General features: G+C 35.9%; 1 long non-coding RNA gene across 3 annotated transcripts in view; it reads right to left on the bottom strand.

Moving 5' to 3' along the window:
- Window positions 1–24395, bottom strand: part of LOC141504968 (uncharacterized) — a 93674-nt gene that overhangs the window by 39238 nt on the left and 30041 nt on the right. For 2 of the 3 annotated variants that reach the window (XR_012473515.1, XR_012473516.1), the window contains 2 exons: window positions 20845–20887; window positions 12409–13883 (listed from right to left, as the gene is read on the bottom strand). This is a non-coding gene — a long non-coding RNA (uncharacterized LOC141504968). Of the gene's footprint in view, window positions 1–12408; window positions 13884–20844; window positions 20888–24395 lie in introns of those variants that run through there. The other variant, XR_012473517.1, reaches the window with a different exon arrangement.

Genomic DNA, 24395 nt, shown 5'->3' with positions numbered 1-24395 from the left:
TTATATCTACCCCCTTCCCCTTTTTTCCCATTTCCCTTTTCCCCTTCTTCCCTTCCTTCTGTCAGTCCCCTTTTTTCCCCTTTCCCTTTTCCCCTTCTTCCCTTCCTTCTGTTAGTTCCCCCTTTTCTCCCCCTCCCTGTCCCCCCTCCCCCTTTCCCCTTTTAATGCTTGAAAGGTAAGATAAATTTCTTAACTTGATTAAGTGTGTCTAAGTTAACTTTAAACCAAGTCTGATGATATGAAGACTCAGGTGGTTCTCACCTCCTCCCTTCCCTTCTATTACAGTAGGTGTTTTGTACTTCTTGATGTAAAGAGATTTACCCCATTCAGTCTCTCTCTCGAATCTCCCTTCTCCTTACTGCCCCCATTTTTAAGGAGGTATTGTTTTTAAAGCATTCTGAGTTACAGAAAAGTTATGAGTGTCCATCACTTCTGACTAAGTATATTCTCTCTAATAGAGTTACAATTCTCAAGAGTTATGAGAATCTTTCTCCCAAGTGGGTATATAACCAGTTTCATCTTATTATATAGCAATTTGTTTTTTTTACCTTTTCATGTGTCTCTTGAACCTCCTATTTGATGTCCAAATTTTCTATTTAGCTCTGGTCTTTTCATCATGAAATCTTGGAAGTCTTGCATTTCATTAAATATCCATCTTTTTTCCCCTTGAAGAGAAGGCTCAGCTTTGCTGGGTAATGGATTCTTGGCTGCATTCCAAGCTCCCCTGCTCTTTGGAATGTTTCATTCCAGGCCCTTCGATCCTTTAATGTTGCTGCCGCCAGGTCCTGTGTAAGCCTTACTGTGGCTCCTTGGTATTTAAATTTTTTCTTTCTGGCTACTTGTAGGATTTTTTTCTTTTATCTGATAGTCCTGGAATTTGGCCACAATATTCCTTGGTATTTTCATTTAGGATCTCTTTCCAGAGGAGAATGATATATTCTTTCAATGACTATTTTGCTCTCTGAAATCCAATTCATTTGGAGTCAGCAATCCTAAAGCTGTCTCTAATATTAACCATGTAACCATAGGTAACCCTCTGTGGGTTTTAGATTCCTCATCTATAAAATGGGGAGTCTCTAACATGGTTTCTAAGTTCTAGCTCTAAAGCTGTATTCTATGACAAAAAAATATTTATCTGAATTGAAAGATTGATAATTTAACTGATGTTACCTGGTCTTTAGTAATAAACATACTTTCCACTGGAGTTAAAAAGAAGACTGCTGGGTTTGCTTAACAGAAATCTTAGCTTCATCTACCCCTGGGAAATAGACAAAGAACCCTCCATCTCTTGATATAGGGTGCCTACATCATGGTGAGTGCCTGCTTCACGATGGGCATACTCTCCCTGCTTAAGTGAGCAGAAGTGGAGCCCCTACTTGGCAGCATTGGTTTCCAGGAGAAAACACAGGGGGAAACATATGTCAAGGCAAAAACTCCTTTTGTCATTTTAATTGAATTATGTCATATTGCTTTACTTTGCTAAAAATCATAATGGAGAGTTAATTAGCAGTTCCTGGTGTCTGTGGAAGGAGAGTGGTTTGCCAGTGAAACAGAAAGATGTCTTGTAGATTGCATTAATGTGGGAACAGCAGGTCCCCTTTGGTTATCTAAAACAGTGACTTCCAAAAAATAAAAGGAGCATAATCTGATGATGTTATTCAGAGAAGGAGAACTAATGATTAGACCCCATTGTTACCTATAAGATAAATTTGTCTCTTAAAGCAGTTAAATGTCTGTAGGCAAAGAGGTGTTTGTTAAACACACACACACACACACACACACACACACACACACACACACACGAATAACCAAACTAATGGGGAGTAGGGGCTGGGGGGGTATGAAGATGAGGAGCTGTTTTCTTGGGATGTAGAAGCCAACAGATTAAGACTTAAGACTGTGGAGGAGTACCATAACTTCTTTTGAGTCACTCACACTCGATTGCATATTAAAAACCTCATTCATTCAAACTCTTAATTCTGATTGAATAAAAAAAAAGCAGATAGGGAATGGGCTAATTTCTCATTTATTAGCCAACAATTTCTAAATTAAATAACTTAAAGAAGAAAATGTGGAAACTTAAGGAACTTCCAATTTTGGAGTATTTTTAAACATCCATTATCATAATACTGCTGACATTCCGAATCATTCTGTTCTTATTTAATCTGGTCTCCCTAACATCTGTACTGGGCAAACACTTTGTTAACAGTTTCACTTATTGAATCTAGTTGAAGGTAATGTAGAGAATTTTCTTTACATGCTTCCTCTAATTTGGATTTGTCAGTGGTTCCAACCGACTAAGAGTACTAAAGTTTGCCAAACTGAAGCAGCTTTTAGAGATAGGTTGTAGGAAGGATGGTGGGAAAAGAGATTGACTGGTTGGAGAAACTGAGTCAAACTATAGCTGTAATACTCCCAAGTAGGAAGACAAACTTGGGATCTAACAGACTATCTTATCATCATGAATAAGAGCTAGCAACAGTGAGGTAGAAGGAAACTTGGAACTGGAGTTGATAAATAAATAAAACTCTAACTTTATGCTTACTAATTGTATAACCATAGGCCCAACACTTAATCTTCGTATCTTAGTTTCTTCAACTATAAAATGAGTTATTACCATTTACATTACTTATCTCACAGGACTGTTATAAGGAAAATACTTTAATAAATCTTATGTGTTATGAAGCAATTTAATATTAAAGATAATACTAACACTCACAAAAATTTGACTAGCATGGTGCTGAACTAGGACTTAATGAGTAAACAAATATTTATTAAGTATCCATTATATTCCAAGCACTGGGTGGGGTACTGGAAATGCAAAGATAAAATGGAATAGGAGACCTCAAGGAACTTATGTTTTGGGGAGGAGGGGAGGACCATGATGAACACTAAGTAAATAAATCCTGTCCCTATTATTGATGCAGGAATTATGAGAACAGGGAAATACTGTAATTGGAAACAAATTTTGTAGTCTTTTCTGCACTTGTTAAAATGTTTAAATCCTGTAAGCTTATACATATACATACATGTATGTATACATGTATACATACACATATATAACTTTTCTGCACTTTCAAAATATTTCCTCTTGACCTTTATTTTGACCTGCCCATGTGTTCACTGGTGTGTCAAGCTAGAGGCTAGATTACTCATGGGTGATAGTAAAGCAGGTAGAGATTCATCCTGTAGCCATACCTTCCATAGCAATTTCTTTTTATATCCGCATTCCAGGGTCAGAGTCATGACTGGGGAAACCAATGAATCCTCCAATAACATTATGATTCAGTAGTGGGGATGACTTGTTCATGAATGATTATAATACATTGTAGAAAGATATATAACGCAGTCAGAATAGCTGTCTTCCAGTATTAGAAGGACTGCCTTCTGGAAGAGGCTTATTTTGCTTAGGAGGGACAATAGGGCTATGGGTGGACATTGTAAGTATTTAAAGTAAAGAAAATTAATTTAATAATTACAGCTCTCCCAGAGTAGAATGAGCTTCATTTGAGGCCTTCAGGAAAAACCTTGAAGACTCTGGATATGTTGAAAGAGGGGATTTCAAAATTCATATAATTTTAAAATGAAATAAATTTAAAGGTAAAATTTTTTTTACCGCTTTATTTTTTATCTTAGTTACACAGGAAATGTAACTTGCTTTTTCTTTTTCTGGAGAACAATACTTTATAACAAAGGGGGAAAAAAGAAGAGGAAAAAAGTTCAGTAATGAAACCAACCAGCAAAAAAGGGAATATTTAAGAATGGAGTTCTTAGTTCACATCTATTCAAAGAAGTGGTGAAGGGACCATTGTGTATTCAGACATTAAACTAGATGGGTACTGGGGTCCCACATGACTGCCTGTCTATGATTCTCCATGATATGAGAGGCCTAATGTGATCTTTATGTGTGGTCAGCAACTTTCAATTCCCAAAACGCTTTCATAAACATGCTCTCTCTTCAGTCTCATAATAGCCTTTTGAAGGTGATAGATCAGAGATTATTAATCCCATTTTGGGGATTAAAAGGGAACTAAGGAAATTGAGACTCTGAAAAGTCATGCAAGATATGGAGGCAGAGCAGGTCTAGAATGCTTATCTTTCCACTTAAGATGCTTGCCACTGGAGCATCTCTCAGAGAGCCTCTTGGCCTTTCATGCCTATTCAATAAGACCACAATTCCACAAGAGCAATGGAGCCTATTCCTGGGATGGGGTGGGGACCAAGTAGGAGCAACCATAGCCTGATTCATTGGATATATTGCCTTGTGGTCTAGCTCCAGCTGAGGACGCCACCCTCTGAAGGATCCGATATTTAATTTTTCAAATCCAGCAAACTGATGAAGATCTCAGGGGCTTCTCACTGCTAGGAAACACCATCAGATCTCTCTTTACCAAGAATGGATTTTCCAAGACAATATTACCATCTTCAACTCCCACTGAAAAGGGAAGAACATTTACAGAAACACCTGCTCTTTTATTCGGGTCCAAATAAAAAGACTAATACCTTATGTGTTCCTCAAGCCCTGAACTATGCTGATCACAAGATTTCCTCCATCCCTCAGGATCTTTGTCTTCCTCCAAGGCTCAGTTCAGTACCATCTCTTCTTTACCTGAGTACTTGAGTAACTTATTGCTTTGAATCCAAAGTATCATTCACATATATAGGTGATGAGCTAAAGGTATAGAATGAAATATATTTTTGGATGTGCCCAATATATAGATAGATTCCTTTTGCTTGAAGGAAGGAAGGAAGCAAGCTCTTATTAAGCAGCTCCTATGTAGCAGGAAGTATTTTAAGTGCTTTACAAATATCTTGTTTCATCTTCACAAAAACCAGGGAAGTTGATTATTTGTCTTAGTCATGTCTAATTTTTCATGACCCAGTGGACTCTGTTGTCATAGGGTTTTCTTGGCCAAGTTACTGGAGTGGTTTGATATTCCCTCCTCCAGAGGATTAAGGCAAAGAGAGACTTGCTCAGGATCATACAATTAGTGGGTCTATGAGTTCAAATTTAAATTCAGGTCTTTCTGACTTCAGGTACAGCACTGTTCACTGAGCTATCATTGGATGTTTACCTAGGTGCTATTTTTGGTATACTTACCAAGATACTATTTTTACCCTTTTTTTCTACCTGAGGAAACCAACTCAGAGATATTGTGACTTGTTCAGGGTCATATAATTAGTGAGTTTCTGAGGCTGGATTTGAATTTGGGTCTTCCTGACTTTATGGTCAGATCTCTATCCATGATGTCACCTTACCACATGTGAGGTAATACATATTGACTATGCATATTTGATACAAAGTTTTTGGTTTTCTTTCATTTGGAGGAGAGAAGTTGGGTACAGGAAGAGCATGTGACCACATAACTGAACTAAAACTATTCTCTCCAAAGTTGCTAATGATCTTTAAATCACTACAACTAAGATTTCCTCAGTACTCATCATTCTTGATCTCTCTAAAGTACTTAACATTGTTAAGTGTCATCTCCTGGATCCTTTTTCCTTCCTGGGTTTGCTGAACATTGCTTCTTGGTTTTCTTTTCTACTTGTCTCACTCTTTATTCTCAGTCTACTTTTCTTTTTCTTCTATCATATTATACTCTTAACTGGGTTTATAAGACTAGGCCTTGGACTCTCTTCTACTTCTCTTACTTGGTGAAATCAGCAACTCCCCTGGGTTTAATTATCATCTCTATGTAGAAGGTAACCAAATCTCTTTATCCAGTTTTTGTATCTCACTTAATCTGTCTTATATCTCCATCTATCTATTAGATATTTCACACTGTATATTCAATGGATATTTCAAACTCAACATATCTAAAATAGAACTCATTGTTTCCCCCCTCAAAATCCTTTCCTTTTTCTGACTTCCCTGTTTCTGTTAAAGACATCTACAAACTTCCAATTAACCCGGTTTGCAAACATGCTATGATGCTTGATTTCTCACTCTCACTTATTCCTCATCTTCAATCAAGTGCCAAATCTGTTTAATATGAATAATAAAACTAACATTTATAAAATGCTTAATATGTGCCAATCACTTGATAAGTAGCTATAATTATAATCTCATTTGATCCCTACAATAGCCTACAAGCTAGGTGCTATGATTATCCCCATTTTATAGCTAAGAAAACTGAAGCAAACAAAGCTAAGTGACTTGGCTAGTAATTACTTGAAAACAGATTTTTTGAACTTGGGTCTTACTGACTTCAGGCTCAGCATCCTATCTACTGTACCACCTAGCTGTCTTAAAATATTTCTAAAATATCTTGCATTTACTCTCTTCTCTCTGCTTACACAACCCTCTTTCTAGATCAGGCTCTCATCTTCTCTTGTTTTGGCTATTGCAATTTGACTATTTCCCAAGTGGAATCTCTAGTTCAAGTCTCCTCTTCAAAGCATCTGCTAAAGTGCTTAGGTACAGATCTGATCAAATCACCCCTTTCTCAATAACTTGCATTGCTTCCTATAGTTTTTAAGATCAGGTACATACTCTTCTATTTAGCTTTTAAAAGCCTTCATAACATGACACCAACCCAACTTTCCAATTTTACTATGTATTGCTCTCTTTGCTGTATTCTATGGTTTAGGCAAAGTGGTCTTTTTTATGTTTCTCACACACAACACTCCATCCCCCATCACTGTCTTTGCACTGGCTCTCCCCTTTCTTGGAATGAGCTCCCATGACTTACCTCTACTTCTTAGAGCACTCCCTCATCTTTTCCTTCAAAACTGTGCTCAAATGCCCCATAATATCTTTCCTGATCTTTCAACTGCTGACACCTCATTTAAGGGTATTTGTTTTGTATATGCTTCCTTATGAACATGTTGTCTTTCCGATGCTTGTTTAGAGAAGGAACTCCTTTTGTCCTTGTATCTCAGACCAGAGTCTGCACAGTACTTGGTTCATAGAAGGTATTTAATAAGTATTTATTGATTGATTATTGCATACAGACTTGCTTCTAAGATGGTGGGGCTAGGAGGTTATCCTGTCCCCAAGAATTCAGGTCAGAGGGTAAGGAACCTGCTTGTTCTGCCCAATCCTCATTCAGAGGAAAGGTCCCACTATGCAGAGGTTTGCTTTTTCTGGGTTTTCCTGAGGAATATCAACCAAAAGAATGAAAAAAAACTTATCACTTCAGCTCTGACTTCCTGAATTATAAAGCTAAATTATATTCTCTAACCTAGTTTGAGTAATATTATCAAATTCTACCCATGTTTTAGGATGATCATTCTACTATCCATCTTACATACCCTAGAGTTCTAGAATCTATAAACTCAATATGTCAATGATGAAACATAGTAACCAAAAATACAAACATAAATTTAAGCTTAAGTCAAAGAGTTAAGAAATAATCCTGTTGAACTCTTTGCTAGTCAGAGATTTGGAATAGTGTGTCCAATTTGGAATACCATATTGCATATTATAAAAGTGGAACATGCTCAGAGCTAGGATAATAATATTGTAAGGGTACTCTGTCACATGAGGATCATTGGAGATTGGACCATGTCCATATTACTGCTGTACCCAAAGGACCACTACTGGATTTTGCCATCTGCCTAGCAGTCACACCCTTCTATTCATTTTGTCTCTATGTATTAGAATGTCATGAAGGGAGATTGGTTTATCCATCTCAGCTTATTTTTCTATATTTGTAGCAAATAACTACTCAGAGAAGGACTTCAAAGATTTAGCTTCAACATACTCATTCCAGTCTATATGGCAATGGTTAGTATTATGAGCTTGATTTTGAAATTATCATTACCTTTCCTATTCATGTTTCAGCAAGACTGATTACAAATCATTAGCACAAAACTGTTAAGAGGGATAAATAAACTTTGGTCAATGTGTTTTTACTCTCCTCATGCTTTAATCTCTCAACAAAAGAGGCAATCTGGGGAGTAGGGCTGGATGGAATAAGTAGTAACTGATACTAATTCAAGGTAGGATTATGTAATAAGGCTTTGTTTGGCAATAGTTTATTTTAATGTCAAGATTTTATTATGTTTTGAATATGGTTTATTAACAGCAATAATTATAGTAACAAAGCTACTCGAGTTCTTGAGCTCCATTTATCCGAGAACCTCCACACACAAATCTGTAGATGTTAATCACACCCAGCCTCCAAACCTGCCAGGAGAGGAGCTACACATTTAAGTAGAACATCTGTAATTCCCAGCAAAGAGATGGGAAAATTGAAAGAAAAAAAAAAGAACCTACCAAGTGAAATGCATGTGGAATTGAAGGCTACTATCTTGAAATCTTGCACTTGATTCTGCTAGGAGAATCGATTCCACATCTGACTAATCCATGATCAAAGAGCATGGTACTTTGGAGCTCAGAGTACTTCTGGACTATAGAAGCCAGGCTCAACTGTTAACTCTTCATTAAAAATTCACAGGTTTCTGATCTTCTGAAGAGGAAAACCTTGCAGATTAAGATCTACATTTTCAGACATGCCTAGTGTGTTGATTTGCTTGACTATACTTGTTTTCTTACAAGTTACTGTTTGAAAAGGGGCTTGGAGTGAATTATTAAGGAAGTGATAGTGAAGCAGAAAGAAGTAAAGAACATCAATAAAATAAAATATACAGAAGAGAACAAAAAAAGTTCAAAAGGGGAAGCAAACTAATTTTTTTACTACCTTATTAAACTTTATGCATACTTTTAAGGGAAAAATGTAACAAGTTTTTGGTGTTATACACAAACCTCTTTTTTTGTTTTTCTTTGAATATTGCAATGCAAATAACTAAGTTCATAATTTAAGAAGAGATGAGAGAAAGAAAAAGAGAGCCTCAGTCTCTAAGGTATACCTATCCTTTGCTCAGTAAAAAAGAAAATCTATATAAAATGGTTAAATGACTCCAGCAGTTAAGCAATAGATTGAATATGGATTATGGAAAAGACTTAATATTCTTCAGTTCCAAAGGCATCTCCTCTCTACTTCTCCTTGCCTGTCCGTAACATCATAGCATACAGATGGGAATGAAAGTCCATTAAAACCACCCATGCCAGAAGATCATCTGACTTCCAAATTACCAGGTGTATAACCCTCTGCTGCCAAGTCTTTGCTTACTCAGATATGCTCAGTATAATGCATTGCTGTTATACACTGAAACCTAATTAAAATAAATCCAAAAAAAGGCTCTTCTGAAATTAGGAGAAATAGGGAGAGACAAAGTTGAATAGGAGCTATATATTTTAAAATGCCATTTCTTTAACCTCCCCAATTGTACTTTATCCATTCTCCCACTTCATTACAAGAACCTTTTAAGGGGATCATAAATATATGTAATAATTATACTCGATGTCAACTGAAATGCACACGCTCGTCTTTTTTGACATTTTTATTCCATATGGCACATGGTAACAGGATGCTGACATTAAAATCTGGTTAAATTAGAACATATATTAAATAATCATGATAAGCATATGCTGTGTTAGGATGGGTTTTGAGCAAGTGCCTGTATACTCACTTTTTTGCAGACCTTGTCAATGAGCAACTTGGGGGAAAAATAAGACCCCAGAAACAGCCATGACTGACACATAGAGAATATGTTTAAAATTGGAGGGGGGGAGAGACTAGTTGGAATAAGTGAAAGTCTAAACTAGATATTGAATAACTTTAAAAAGAAATGAAGCTTCATTTTTCTAAAAGTGTGTGTGCTGATCATCAGACCTGCGATTTGAACCCAAAGTTCCAAGGGAAAGTGCCATCTGAATGGTCTATGTCTTAAACATGTCCATTTTCTGAGACCTCCTTTGTGGCATGAAGATGACCCTGAGTTTTTAGGCTTTGTCTGTAAAGCCTTTGATGAGGGTCCTGGAAGTCAGTCAATAACATTTACCACATGTAAGGCACTATAATATGTACTATGATTAAAAAAGAGACAAAAGACAATCCTTGCCTGCAAGGAATTCGTGATCAAATAAGCAATTACCTACTCCATGCCAGGCACTAATAATTATAGGCTATGTTTGGTATTTTGAACTAATTTAGTTTTATTATGGAGAGGTCATTACCAGCAGGGTGGACACCGGGGAATAAATTCTTTAACTATCATCAAAATAAATTTTAATTGTTATCTTTTGTTTTCATATCAGGTACATTTCCCTAATGTATCTCTCCTTCTCCTAAAGAGTTAAGTTATATAATAAAAAAGGAAAAACCAATTCAGCAATGCTAACCAACATATCAAAAAAGTCTCACATTATATGCAGTGTCCCACACCTGCAATAATCCACTTCTGCAGTAGGATAGGGATATATATCTATATATCTATATATATATTCACATTTCTTCTTTATAGGCAAATTTATCTATTTTAATTTCACAGCATTTGATTTTAATTATTTTATTGTTCTGTCCATCTACAGTAGTGAAATAATTGGGTTTATTTTTTTCCTGGTTCTGTTTTTTTCACTTTGCATTAGTTTACATGTCTTCTCATGCTTTTCTGCATTCTCTTATTCATTGTTTGAGTATAATAATATTTAATTATATCCCTGTATTATAATATGTTTATTTATTCACCAATTCTATTTGTCTATAATTCCTAGCTAAGAGACAGATTGAGTCAACAAGTATTTATTAAATGCTTACGATGTACCAACCCCCCTGCTAGGTGCTGGGAATACAAGCAAAGAGAAAGATAATTCTGCCTTCATGGACCTTACATTATAATGATACAAAGAAGGGAGCTGAAAGGTGGGGAAAGGAGAAAGTACCCATGTATATTATGGTGAAAAAACCATTCAGGGACACTGGAGTGGAGTGCTCCTATAAATATTTTGGTGTATATAGCTTTACTCAGTTCATAAGTTAGGGAGTCAATCATTCTGGACACTTCCTTCTTCTTTAGCAACTAAATAGAGCAGAAGATAAAGAGCTGTTTGGACAGTCAGGAAGACTTGAGCTCAAAACTAGCTCTATACTCTCAATAGCTGGACACTGGGCAAGTTATTTAATTTCAGTCTCGCCTCAGTTTCCTCATCTATAAAATGGGGATAATAACAGCACCTCCCAGGATTGTTGTGAGGAAAAAAAATGAGGCAATATTTTTAAAGCACTTGGCAGAGAATCTAGCAAGTAGTAGGTAATTAATAAATATTCATTCCTTCCCTCTCTCTCTTCCCTCCTCACTTCCTGCCTCCCTTCCTTCTAGTCTTTCTTATATCTTTCCACCAATTAGGAAGTTTACAAATTCTCAGTGGGACAACTAGGTGGTACAGTGGATAGAGCACTGGTCTCGGAGTCAGGAGAATGGGAGGTTGAGTCCAGTCTCAGACACTTGCCTCTTACTAGCTGTGTGACCTTGGACAAGTAAATTAACCCTGATTGCCTCACATTCAGATTCATCTTCAGTCGTCCTGATTTATATCTGGCCAATGCACCCAGATGGCATTGGAGGAGAAAGTGAGGCAGTGACTTAACACAATACCCCCTCATTAAATTCAATTCTCTGCTTGTCATGGTCTTCTTTGAGAATGAAGGACAACAACAATAATTACATGTCCATAATATTTCTTACATTTTCCCCTTTCCCTCTGTTCACACTTTCCATTATTCTATTATTCTAATTCAGACCCTTATGATTTACTTGTTGTCTAGACTGAGAACTATGATAAATAGCCTTTCAATTGATCTCCTTGATTCAATTCTCTCTAATCCATCCTCTGTAGATATATAGATATGGCATTCCTAAAACACAGGTTTGGTGTTGTTACTCTCTTGCTTAATATACTACAAGGGGATCCCTATTACTTCTAAGATGAAACGTATATTCCTCTGTTTGACATTTAGAATCCTTCAGAATTTGTATCTCCAACATGCTTTTTAAGCTTATTATATAGGCTCTTCTTTGATATATTCTACTGTTTAGTCAAATTAGCATCACTGTTTATCACACATGATAATCCATCTCCCATATTCCTATAACTTAGTATAGGATGTCTCCCTTTCCTGGGGTTGCACTCCTGCCTAACCACTACCTTTTAAAATTGCTTTCTTTCAAAGATCAAATATAATAGTTACATTAAGTCTTCCCCAATTTCCTATCTCCTACCCCCAGCTACTAGGGCCTCCTCCCTGGAAAAATTTTCTATTTATTTATGTACTTAATATATATATATATATATATATATATATATATATATATATACACATATACTTATATGTACATATTGTTTCTTTTGATAGAATATAAGTTCTTTGAAGTTAGGGATTGCTGCATTTTTGTCTTTGTATCTCTATCACTTGGAACATATTATGATTAATGTGATTAATAAAACCTTGTTGATTAATTGAGTGAATAATTAAGAATGATGTATAGTTAACATATTAATGGAATAATAGTAGATGTTATTACAATGCTATTACAATTACAATTTAGAGATTTTTCCTTTATAATCTTGTTTCATACTAACAATTTATATTATCAGTGAAGAAAGTGTTGCTTAATCAAAAGGTAAATTTCAGTTTAAATGATCACTGCCTATTTTAGGACACTCAATCAACACACATTTATGAAGCATTTCCTATGTGCTAGACATTGTGTTAAGAGTTAGACATACAAAGCAAGGAAAACATTGTCCGTGCTCTCAAGGAGGTCTCATTCTAATGAGGAAACCATGGATATTAATAACAAGATATATACAAGGTACATACAGAGTAGATCCAAGATAATCTTAGAAGGGGGAGGCATGATTAGCTAAGGGGACTGAGAATGGATTCTTATAGAAGATGGTGCTTGAATTGAGTCTTGAAGGGAGTCATACAAAATTAATAGTGGCTATGAGAAAGGAGAATATTTCAATCAAGAGGAGAACCAAAACAAAGGCATCTAGGTGGAAATGAAGTTTTGTGTGTGAAAAACAGTAAATAGGCTAGTAGAGTTGGATCACAGAGCCTATAGGGCAGAATAAAGGATAAGAAGAGTGGAAAGGAAGGAAGGATACAGGTTATGAAGGGTTTAAGGGCAAAATAAAGGATTTAACAAATGATCCTCAAAGTAATAGAGAGTCATAGGAATGATGGACAAGATATGTCTATAGATCCTTATACTCTGAACTCCACATAATTAGATGAGGGCAGCTTCATGGGAATAGTTACTTTTTCCAAAGATGCCTTATGCCCACACATATTGACATTTTCTTCTATTTGGTGGGCATATTTATTGGAAAGTTTGACTGTTTAAACCACAAAATTAAAGCTGAGGAACCACCATTCGCCTGTGGGCAGATGTTCAAATTACAGACAAGTACTGAAACAGAATAAAACAGTGACAAAAACACAATCTCAGGAGCTGTGGACCCCACCCACATAAGGCTGATGTTGGACCCTCTAACATCATAGTGAAATTGGATTTCTTCTTATTAGAAAATAAGTCTAATGTTGACTCAACATTATTTACCAAGTGTCAACTATGTATAAGGATATGTGCTGGCTACTGAGGGAGGCTACAAAGAGGCAGAAATCATTGTCCTAGCTATCAAGAAGCTCATAATCAGTAGACCTCTGAGGCCTCTGTCTAGTCATTCAGTAGCAACATTTGCTAAGTTAGTTGCATGGTAACACAGGAAATGAACATGGTCTTATTCAAGATTTATCAGCAGTTTCATCATGGATTTTTCTTCAAGTGAATAGTTTCCAACTAGCTCCTTGAAGATCAATACTTTTGATTCAACACCTGGAGCCCTGTCATCCTTTCTTATTAGTGTTTTCCAGTTTCCATTCCAATTAAGGTCACCTGATGAACAGATGGAGTTTTGACCAGTCCCGAAGATAATTTAGCAAGAAGATCATGAATGAAGCTTGGATTAAAAAGGCCTCTGTGACTGCATACCATGCATGAGTAAGAAAGCACCATCCAGTCATCTCTACCTGCATCAGGAAAGGGGGATGGGGCACATTAGCCACATCAAGCAGCAAGGGGAGGAACCCTCATTTCTATTCCCCTTCTTTTCTCCTCTCCATTACAGAGATGTGACTAAGCCTCTGCAAAAGCTGCTTGCCTCCAGTGTACAATCTAGTCCACTTCTGCCTGCATTGGACCTGAAGTACAGGAGAAGCCCAGAACCAACCTTGAGGTCACATCAGTTTTCAAAGGGCAAAGATGTCTTTTCTGGTTGGGCAACTTCTTACCCCTCTCTTCCTGTCTTTTTTAGCTCTAAATAATATAGCTTCAACTCACACTTAGACAATCTTAATGAGCTGCTTGCTCTAGCTCTCTCCTAACTTTGTCAAAGACATTGTGGTATAGAAGAATATGTATCACTGCCTCCTTCCTCAGGATACTCTTTATTTCATGGGGCAATAAGCTTTACCAGACATATGGATGTTATCAAGCAGGAACAATGGGTTGACTCTGTTGGAATTGCCGTTTGACAGGAGTAACAATTTTTAAGGGGGGTATTGAGGACTCTCAGGATGACTACAGGAAATTGGATGCATATTGTCATTAAACACTTCATTTAATCCATGTGATGCCTTCCACTTTGAGGTTTGGCCCAAATAATATTTCTATGAACAATAGAAATATCATGGTAGGCTGGATGAATGACCATTGAAGTATCAGTAGCTAACTCAGAACTCAGTTGCTTCACTTTTGTTCCTTCTTCCCTTAATTTTTATAGCAACCATCAAAAGAAAAAAAAAACTATGATCCCAGAAGCAGAGGCAGCAAATATAAATTTATTTGTTATATTTAGCAAAAACTCAAAAGGTAATAAAAATGAACTATCAGACTGCCTTCTGGGAGGGAAGCAAGATAAGGGGAAAAATTGTAAAATTCAATAAAAAGAAAAAAAGAAAAATTTAAAAAAGAAAAAAGATAATAAAAATGAAGAGTTAAATATCAAGAATGGATTGACCTTGCCTCCCATCTTGAGCTACTTCTAATAGGCACCTTTCCTGAGTACTTAAGTTGGCAAAACCTTTTTGTGCAGCAGCTTCCTCATATAGCTCTCTCTCTCTCTCTTTACCCCACACTACCACAGGGTTTGGGCACAGGAGAATGTAAAGGACCACATAGCAGATCTATGGAATGAAATTAGAGAAGAGACAAGATGTTCACATTCTAGGCCTCCCCTAGGAAATGACTCACCCATGTAGACAAATGGACTTTGGAAAATTTTGTTTGATTTTCTCACATTTTCATTTTTACCTCATGAAGAACCTAATATTCTGACATCAAATGTTAACAGATGCTTATGAAAAAAAGATATATGTGCTTCTCTGGAGACACACAAATATGGCCAGATACCAATGGGATACTGGCTTTTTTTGTGAGAATACTTTGGCCAAAGCCATTCTGGAAGACCCATCTTAGACTGTGCAAATTGGGGATCCTGTTTTCCCATTATAAGGTAGAACCATAGGGTAATGTACGAGGGGGCTGAAGGTATAGGCTACCATTTGCCCTTGTTTCTTACCAATCATCACTTATGGTTTAGATAAGAATACTCAGAATACTCCTGGAATGGTGCATTCTCTTGAAGGTGTCACACTGGAAGAAAAGAGAATACTGCTTTCCAGGTACAAATCTGAGAACTCAGCAAGATGAGTTAATTAAATATTCAGATACCCCTTCATTCATAATTACACAGCTTCTTTGGCCCCAGGCAAAGCTCTTTGGGTTCTTACTGCCTGAGCTATGTAATGAATGCTTTAACGGTACTTTCTTCAGTACTCGTCTGGATTATACAATTAGCATTGCTAGAAATAGAATTTTAAAACTAGAGGATGATTGAGAGATATTCTAGTTCAGCTTACATATTTTTCAGGACAGGAAATGGAAGCACAAACAGAAGAAATTCCTTGCCCAAGGTCACATTGTGGAAAACTTGGCACTATCTCCTAATCTAGTGCTTTCCTCATTCTGCCAGGTCATCTCTGCTCTCTTTTAATCAGCATATAATGTTGGTGTCTAGAAGGCTGCCTTGCCTACTAATGTTTCCCTAAGCAGACTGTAAGCCCTCTGAGGGCAAGACCAAACTATCTTTTTTTTCCCTTTTAATATAGCCCAACCTGGAACTTGGTATAAAGAGGATGCTCATTGAGGGTTTGATGACTGACTGGTTCCAACTGCCTGCATTTGGAGAGTGTCTTTGGTTGGTAGTTAATGTAACCGAAGTAAAAGGCAGTAGATATAGTAAGAATCAATATATATGTAACTACTTATTCAGAGGTCAGTTCTGCTCTTCAAAAAAATTTTTTATGAAAGGTTTAATTTCCATAACTTTCTTTCTCCTTGAAAATTAACTTAAGGGGCAGCTAGGTGGTGCAGTGGATAGAGCACTGGCCCTGGAGTCAGCACTGCCTGAGTTCAAATCCGGCTTCAGACACTTAATAATTACCTAGCTGTGTGGCCTTGGGCAAGCCACTTTAACCCCATTGCCTTGCAAAAACTAAAAAAAAAAAAAAAAATTAACATAAAAGTGAAAAACAAAAGAAAATAATATTCTACAAATGAAAAAATTTCAGATTGTTTCTGGTTGTATCAAAAAATAAATAAATAAAGCAAAAATCCATTCAGGTTTCTTCACATTTTGTTGAGATGTATGGGTGAAGAAGACTGACTAAGATTTCCTATAGAGGACAATTTTTAATTTGGTAAAATTACTCATACAGTTCTCACCAATTTTTAAGTCATAAATAAGAAAGGGAGTGCTTTAAATGCTTGCTTTTCTAAGATTTGAAATTTATTATTTCTCCCTAAAGATTGGATTACTGCTATACATACAGTACAGTTCTGGAACAAATAATTGAGAAATAAAGGTCTCAAACAGTGGAAGTAATCAATGCCCAGTGAATCCATATATATATATATATATATATATATATATATATATATATATATATATATATATATATATATATATATAGTCACACCAATATTTGAGCAAAAGTTTTAGTAAGTTGGTCTAAAACTTGCCAACATAAGAAATTCACTTAAATATTTAGATGTTTCACAGGAGAGTGTCTTTGAGTTGGTAGTTTGAACTCTACATTGAAACTTAGTGAATTTCAGATGAAATGAAGAATTTTTAAATGTTACCAGTCATGAGAATTTCTTTTATTGCTTTCTTCTTGAAGACCAATAAAAATAACTGTACTTTTGCAGAATATATAAATTATACTTGTATAATTTGTTGTCTTAAAAGTTACTGATATTATTCTTTTGTTCAAGCTGAAAGCAATTTGTATCAAACACATTTAAGAATAGAGAATACTAAATTAGTGGATTTGATATAGCTTAGTACTTGCCTATACCAGTTATAGACATCTAAAAGCCTATACCTGCCTATACCAGTTTAGACATCTAAAAGACACCAAATCAAGTTGTCAAAAAAAAAAAAATCAGTTGTATTTTCAAGATTTATTTTTTAAACAATCTGAATTTCTGTCAATGGAAATTACTGTTTCATTTTTAAAGATGAGACACAAATCAATGGTACATGGAAACCATCATGGCATAATTGTTCTAATTAGTTCACTTCATCTTACAAATTTTTTATTAGCAGGAGGTTTTACAAAAATTCTTAAGATATATGAAGATTCAGATTACAAGGGGAAAGACCTAGGAAACTTTTTTGATAGTTCTTTGCTTTAACTGAGAAAATCGATAAGAATTCATGTTGTTTAAAATGGAATCTGAAACTTTTCTTCTAACATTCCCATACAATCTTAGCAATTTCTCTGTATATGTACTGCAAAGACTGACTTCCAAAAGTTAGAAAATGCAGCAAGCTACAGATAAAACAGTACAAATTGAGTTGTATTATTAGATACAAATAAAATTTTTATGAACACTTGCATAATATACAGCCATTTTTCTCAAAAAATGTTCATTTTAGAAATGTTCTCATATAGAAAGGAACTTGAGCAATCATTTACCAAATTTGCTCTTTATTGTATGCAATAGAAATATCTTCCGTAGATCAACAGGTGACATGAAAATGACATTTACAGAATATCATTATATTGGCAGAACTATAAACAAGATTGATCATTTTGCAGATATCAAATCTATTCTGATATTAACAGTTGCATCTTAGTTATTTATAGAGGCCAACTGTAGTCCCTTAACACATATAATTGAGAAGAGCAGCTGGGAGTCTTTCAGTCAAGGTACCCAGCTGAAAAGGTCCATAATCATTCTTCCAATTGTTTTCTATAGGCAAGTCCTTTATAGAAATCTGACAGTAATCAAATTCTGGCATTTTCCAGTTACTGGATGAACAAGATACCAAAAATCACTACTATACAGCATTATGCCACATAGGGACTCTTTTTGTTCATCAGTTCTGGATACCAGCCTGCCAAACAAATCTTTCTACAGTAATTGATTTAAACATCTTAGAGTGAGGGAAAGTCAGGAATCTTTGGGCTGTTCTACTAATGTATGACTTGTTAAATGAAAATGGCACTAAAAGTTACTTTGTGATTCCTCTTGTGACTTTACCAGCATTTCACTTGGGTCATTGAACTCCTTGGCACTCTACTGGCCATCTCTGTTTGGGACTTAAATTATGAGATTTGTTGCAATCTTCATCATCAGTCAACTAGTATCATTGGCATGTGGGAAAGGGGCTATCCAGGAGCACTGCAGGAATAGAATTTCTTTAACTGTCCTAATAGACAAATAATCTCTTTTTCTAATTATCTACTTGAGGGAGGAGGCAATTTAACATGTCTAGTTTTGAGCTTCACCTCACTAAATTTATGACCATCAACTTGCAATAATTTGCATATTGCAATAGTATTTTTTTCTTTAAATGTTGAGTGTAAAAACTTGGAGATTCTCACAGATAACAGGAAAGCAGGACACAACATTAAAATATTTTTGTTAGAATGGGTAAAAGAGTTTTATAGTTATGTTACAGTTTGTGGTTGAGACTACAAAGAAAGAAACTGCACAATGCCTTCTAGTGATGTATAGAATGGTAGATGGTCAGAATTATGGGTGCCTTTTTAAACAAGTCATGTACCTGGACATGGAAAACCTTCTCTTAAGTGTTCATAATAAGATGAAAGCATGTATACTTAGAGGGGAAAGAAAAGGATAAAGATACTATTTCGTTATTACACAATGTTGCCTTTGCAATGGATAATTTTCTGTCTTCTGATATTTTACCTTTAGAGGATCCACCAACAAAAACTTTCTGATAACAAAAAAAAAGGAAAAAGGACCTCAAGAGTTGAAGAACCGAAAACTTTACAAGGCAAACTATTCCACATATGGACAACTCTAACTGTTAGGACACTTTTTTTTTTAGACATGGACTGTTTTAAAATTTGCTTTTAAATTCCTATTTTCCAGAATAGTGCCTTGCAGATGGAAGGTGTTTGGTGATTGATTATTGAATTGATTCAAATATTGGGCTGAAATAGCTTCTACTCATTTTCCCCTAGTTCTGTCTTAGAAGACTAAGGAGAACAGATTTTATCTGTCCTGTACCTAGAAATGAGGGATATGATGTAACCATTTCAAACCTTGCTAGCTGATTGTCAGGTTTTCAATGTGAACGTTTATATTGTGGAAACTGGTAAATGTTTTCATTTAGGACTTGAATTATTGTTTATTGTCTAGATTTAGGAGAGTGTTAGAGAAAATGTGAATGCAGATTAAATTTAAAAGTGTATCTTGTGCATATTTTTTCACAGAGAGTAGGTTGTTAAACATTTGCCAATCCTTCCCCTGATAGCCCTTACAGATATTTGAAGGCACATCACATTCCCTGCTAAATTTTATATATGTGGGCTAAATGTCTCCCAAATCTAAAATGGCTTTAAATATGGCACAGATTTAAAACCATACTCTTCTAGATGTTTCCTCTGGATTTACCCCAGCCTGTAAATATCTTTCTCAAAATATAAGGCCTAGAATTGAACAAAATATTCCAAGTGTGTTTTGAGACTGACCAAGGGTTTAACTATAGTATAACTATCAATTCATTTACTCTGGACACTGTTTTTAGTAACGAATTCTAAGATTGAATACTTTTTTTTTTGTCTTTCATGTCTCACTGCTGACTCATAGTAACCTTAGCCTTGCTTTACACAAACTGCTATCTACCTGTTTTTTATACGCCTTAATCCTCTACCTGCCACTGCTGATTTTTTGAACCCAAGTGTAGGACTTGTTATTTAAACTTGCTAAGTTTCTTCTCTCTTCATGGAATAATAGATCAGAGATCTGGCATTGGAGCCAGGAACACCTGAGTTCAAATTCTATCTTTGATATATACTAGTTATGTGCTCTTGGGCAAGTCATTTAACCTCTGAGTGTTCTAGGCAACTTTCTAAGACTGTAAATTATAGACAGGGTACATTGGGAGAGAGAGAAATCTGTATACCAATAAAAGCATAGGTTCCCTACCTATCCAAGTTTTATTCTACTTTATTATTATGGCATGGCAGGGGCTTTGGGTTTTCAATTCTTTTAAGATATAATCAACTGAAAAGATTTTATTTAAGAAAGACAGTATATGGAATAGTGGCAAGAATGCCAAATGCTGGATTTGAAATCAGGAGAGAAAAAGGGGACTCATGATGAAGAGCACTTGAGTGAAGCACAAGAAGCATTATTTTCATCAAAGAATATTGCAGAGCACCTTGGTAAACAGATCACAAGTCTGGTCTGATGCAAAGACATATAGAATAATGATAGAGCTTCATTATTCACATAGTTGTCAGAGTTTATTCTGTGCCCCACACAGAGGAGCTTTATTTGCCTTAACTATATTTCAATGGGTAGTTTGGCTGTACAGTGGATAGAATGTTGGGTCTGGAGTCAGGAGGATTCATCTTTCTGAGTATAAATTTGGTCTCAGATACTTACTGTGTTATCCTGGGCAGGTCACTTGATTCAGATGTAAAATGATCTGGAGAAGGAAATGGAAAACTGCTCTAATGTCTTTGCAATAAAACTCTAAATGGAATTACAAACAGTTAGACATAACTGAAAACGACTGAACAACAAATAATTTCATCATTCAAAAAGTAGAGGAAACCAATAAGGAAAGCTGCAGGTCTGAAACTGATTCTGATCAATGGGAAAAACTGGTGACCAGAATGGCAATGATATGAATTTTAGGGAGAGGTGATAACATTATCTTGGATTCTGTGGTAGAACAAGTGAAGAAATTCAAGTATATATGGTCTGATTTGCATCCTAGATTCTAGGGAAACAAATTTCAGTTCATAGAAGGGCTAGGCAGAATCACACAGCCTGAAATTATATGGCAGATGCAAATACAAGAGAGCTGGGAAATATTCAGGAATAAAATTCTATAAACACAAAGGAAAACAATTCCAATGAAGAATCAAGTGGAGGAAATTAAAGAGACCAATGTGGTTGAACATTGGCAAATTTAGATTTCATATGGGTAGCTAGATAGTTCAGGAGATGGAGTGTGGATCCTGGACTCAAAAAGATCCGAGTTCAAATATGACCTTAGACATTTACTAGCTGATGACCTTGGGTGAATCATTTAACTACTGATTGCCTCAATTTTCTCCTCTGTAAAGTGAGAATATTAAATAGAAACTAGCTTGCAGCATTGTTGTGAGGATCAAATAAAATAATAATCAAGAAGCACTTAGCACAGTGCAATGGACACAGTGCTATATAAATATTAACTTTTTATTTTTAAAGAGACATAAGAGAAGATGGGCAGTTAATGGAGTATAAAGACAAAAATATTTAATAGTCCTGAAAAGAATGTTGTGAGAAGTGCTAAAGCTTGGAATGAGCTGACATCATAAAGGAAAGCTAGATAAAAAAAGGTGTTTTTTTTTCAATTTTACTCTCGAAAAGTTACAGAAAAGAGAATAAAAGAAGGAATGAGCCTGCTGTCTGACCTCACCTCAACATAGCAGCTGGAAAAGCTTTTTACTCCAGAGAAAACTCAGGGGCCACCCTGGGCTTGAGCTTTATAACTGAATTGAATTTTCCTAGCTTGCTCCAGTGGGCCTCAGACATCGTACATGGAATCAGAAAAACTCAGACATCAGGCAAATTAAATTCAACTCATTTCACATGGAAAAAGGTCTAATGCTGCCCCAACCAGTTCTCTAATACTTGACCTATATTTGGAAAAATTTGAAATTCAAGCAAATAGTGATTCTTCAAACAGACCTCAGTGAGTCCCTAGGGTTGGACATCATAGCCTTTACTTAGAGCTGGTAAAGTTTTGGATTCAAGAAAAAGCCCAGTGCTATGCTTATTGGAGTCACAGACACCAGATTGAATTCTGAAAGGGTAGACACAGAAGCAAATGAAAGCTCTCCATGTGGAAAATTTTATGGGTGTTCCTCATCCAACTCTAGACACACTACTAAAGGAAATGAGCCACATCTCTATTGACATTCTCCTTATAAAAATGAAAGAGAAGACAAAGAGGTTGCAGTTATAGGGAAGGATGGTTCACTGGTTCTCTTAGGAAATGAGAATAAAGGAGTTGGGCCATCTTTGCTAAGCTAATGCCTAGTTTCTGGGCCCCAGACATCTGATATCATCTACTTGTCCTCAGCTTCCCAATCTTTGGAGAGGGAACATAGCATTCATACTCTTGAGCAACTGAATGCTACTGGAACAAGACATAATACTGTTCCCCTTATAAATTCATGTTCTACAATCTTTATTGGGTCATCACTATTGCAGAACAAATCTTTAGGTTTTTTCCCCTATCCCACTTCCCTAACCAGATGGTTCAAATTCTTTCTTTCTTCAGTCCTCAATGCCTTTTACACCCCTCTGGCACTGAGCAGATATCTGTGCTGCATTCTTTCCTGAAAAAGCAGAGGTCTACTACCATGAGATCTCTCTTGTTCTTTACTCCATGATGCAGGTACCCTTTACATCTTCATTCATTCTTTCCTTTCTTCATTTGCTGAGGAAGAGATAGTTTTCCTCCTTGCAAGGGTAATCATATGCTTATAACCTTGATCCCATTTTCTTTCCAAGTCCACTCCACTCATTCAATCAACAACAGTTGATCAACAAATACTGGTTATGTACCTACTATGTGCTAGCCCTGCTAACCCTCCTTTTAATAAGCTCACATTTTAATGGAGAAGATAGCAAATACTTATAAAAAATATATATAATAGTATAAAATATATAGTATAAATAATAGTAAATATAAATAATATAATAAAAACAAACAATAAAATAAAATGAAAATAATAAAACAAATAAAACAAATAAATATAATATAATAAATAATAAATAAATAAATATAAATAATAGTAAATATAGTAAAATATAGTATAAAATGAATACAGGTAAACATAAAGAAAGTTGTTAAAATTCAAGGTAGCTTGGGAGGGAGGTCACTAGCAGTTTGAGGGGAGGTGTCAATCAGGAAAGCCTTCATTTAGAAGATGTGTCTCAGAGAATATATGAGGTAGAGGAGGGAGTGCATTCCAGGTATGGGAAATGGCTAATGCAAAAACATGGAGATAGGAGATGGAGGGTCAAGAGTGAGGAACAAAGAGAAGGTGTTTGATTGAATGGCAGAGTGTGGGGAGGGGAAGTAATGACTGATAAGGTTGGGGGAGAGTGGTACAGGGCTCTCTAAGCTTAATAGGAGTGTTTTTATTTTATTCTGTAGGCAATAGAAAACCACAAGAGTAGGTTAAGTATGGGAATCACATCCTATCTCCATGTTTTTAGGGAAAAGATAATATCTCTTTATATGGAAGATGCAAGGGAGCTGCTTCTGGGAGAATTGTGATGATGGGTAAGGGAAACACATTGGAGAGATAGATGTTGGGGCACTGGTTCTAGTTAGTTAACTGTATATTGAAGAGGAGGTTCTTTGGCCATGGGGGACCTTCAAGAAGATTTGTTGGCTTCAGCTACTGTCTTTTTTGCCTCATTTGTTTCTGGGGAATCTCAGTAATTTCTTTGTTCATAGTGTCAGCAATTCTGACCTTATGAAAGTATGCTAAAGGAATGGATGGTTTTAAAGTCAGTACTGTGTCCATGCCCTGAGGAATAAGCAATGATCTTTGGGAGGGACTCTCAGTGTTACCAGACAATCATGGTACATTTAGGCATGAAATATTGGAGTGTTTTCTTTTTTTTTGAGTAATTTTATATAGAAACTGACCTAAGTTTTGATTCTACTATTCCAGAGCTCAAGGTAGTGAAGGAAAAAGTTTGCTCCTGAAGTTTTTTGAGGAAACTGTGCATTAGGTCTTGCTGTATTTGTGGAAGAATTCTTTGAAAATGCTACTCACTGTTAAGTTGTTAGATGTAATTGAGGTTCTAGTAACTGGATCCCTCAAAATGGGGAGGATAACACAGCCACTGAAACTTGAGCTGATGGCAAGAAGAGAGAGACCCTACAAACCCTTCAGGGTATCCTGGAATCCTTTTGGGTA

The sequence above is a fragment of the Macrotis lagotis genome, chromosome 1, assembly GCF_037893015.1.
Source record: "Macrotis lagotis isolate mMagLag1 chromosome 1, bilby.v1.9.chrom.fasta, whole genome shotgun sequence".
Taxonomy (NCBI): Eukaryota; Metazoa; Chordata; class Mammalia; order Peramelemorphia; family Peramelidae; genus Macrotis; species Macrotis lagotis.
This window is presented reverse-complemented; position numbering and strand designations above follow the sequence as displayed.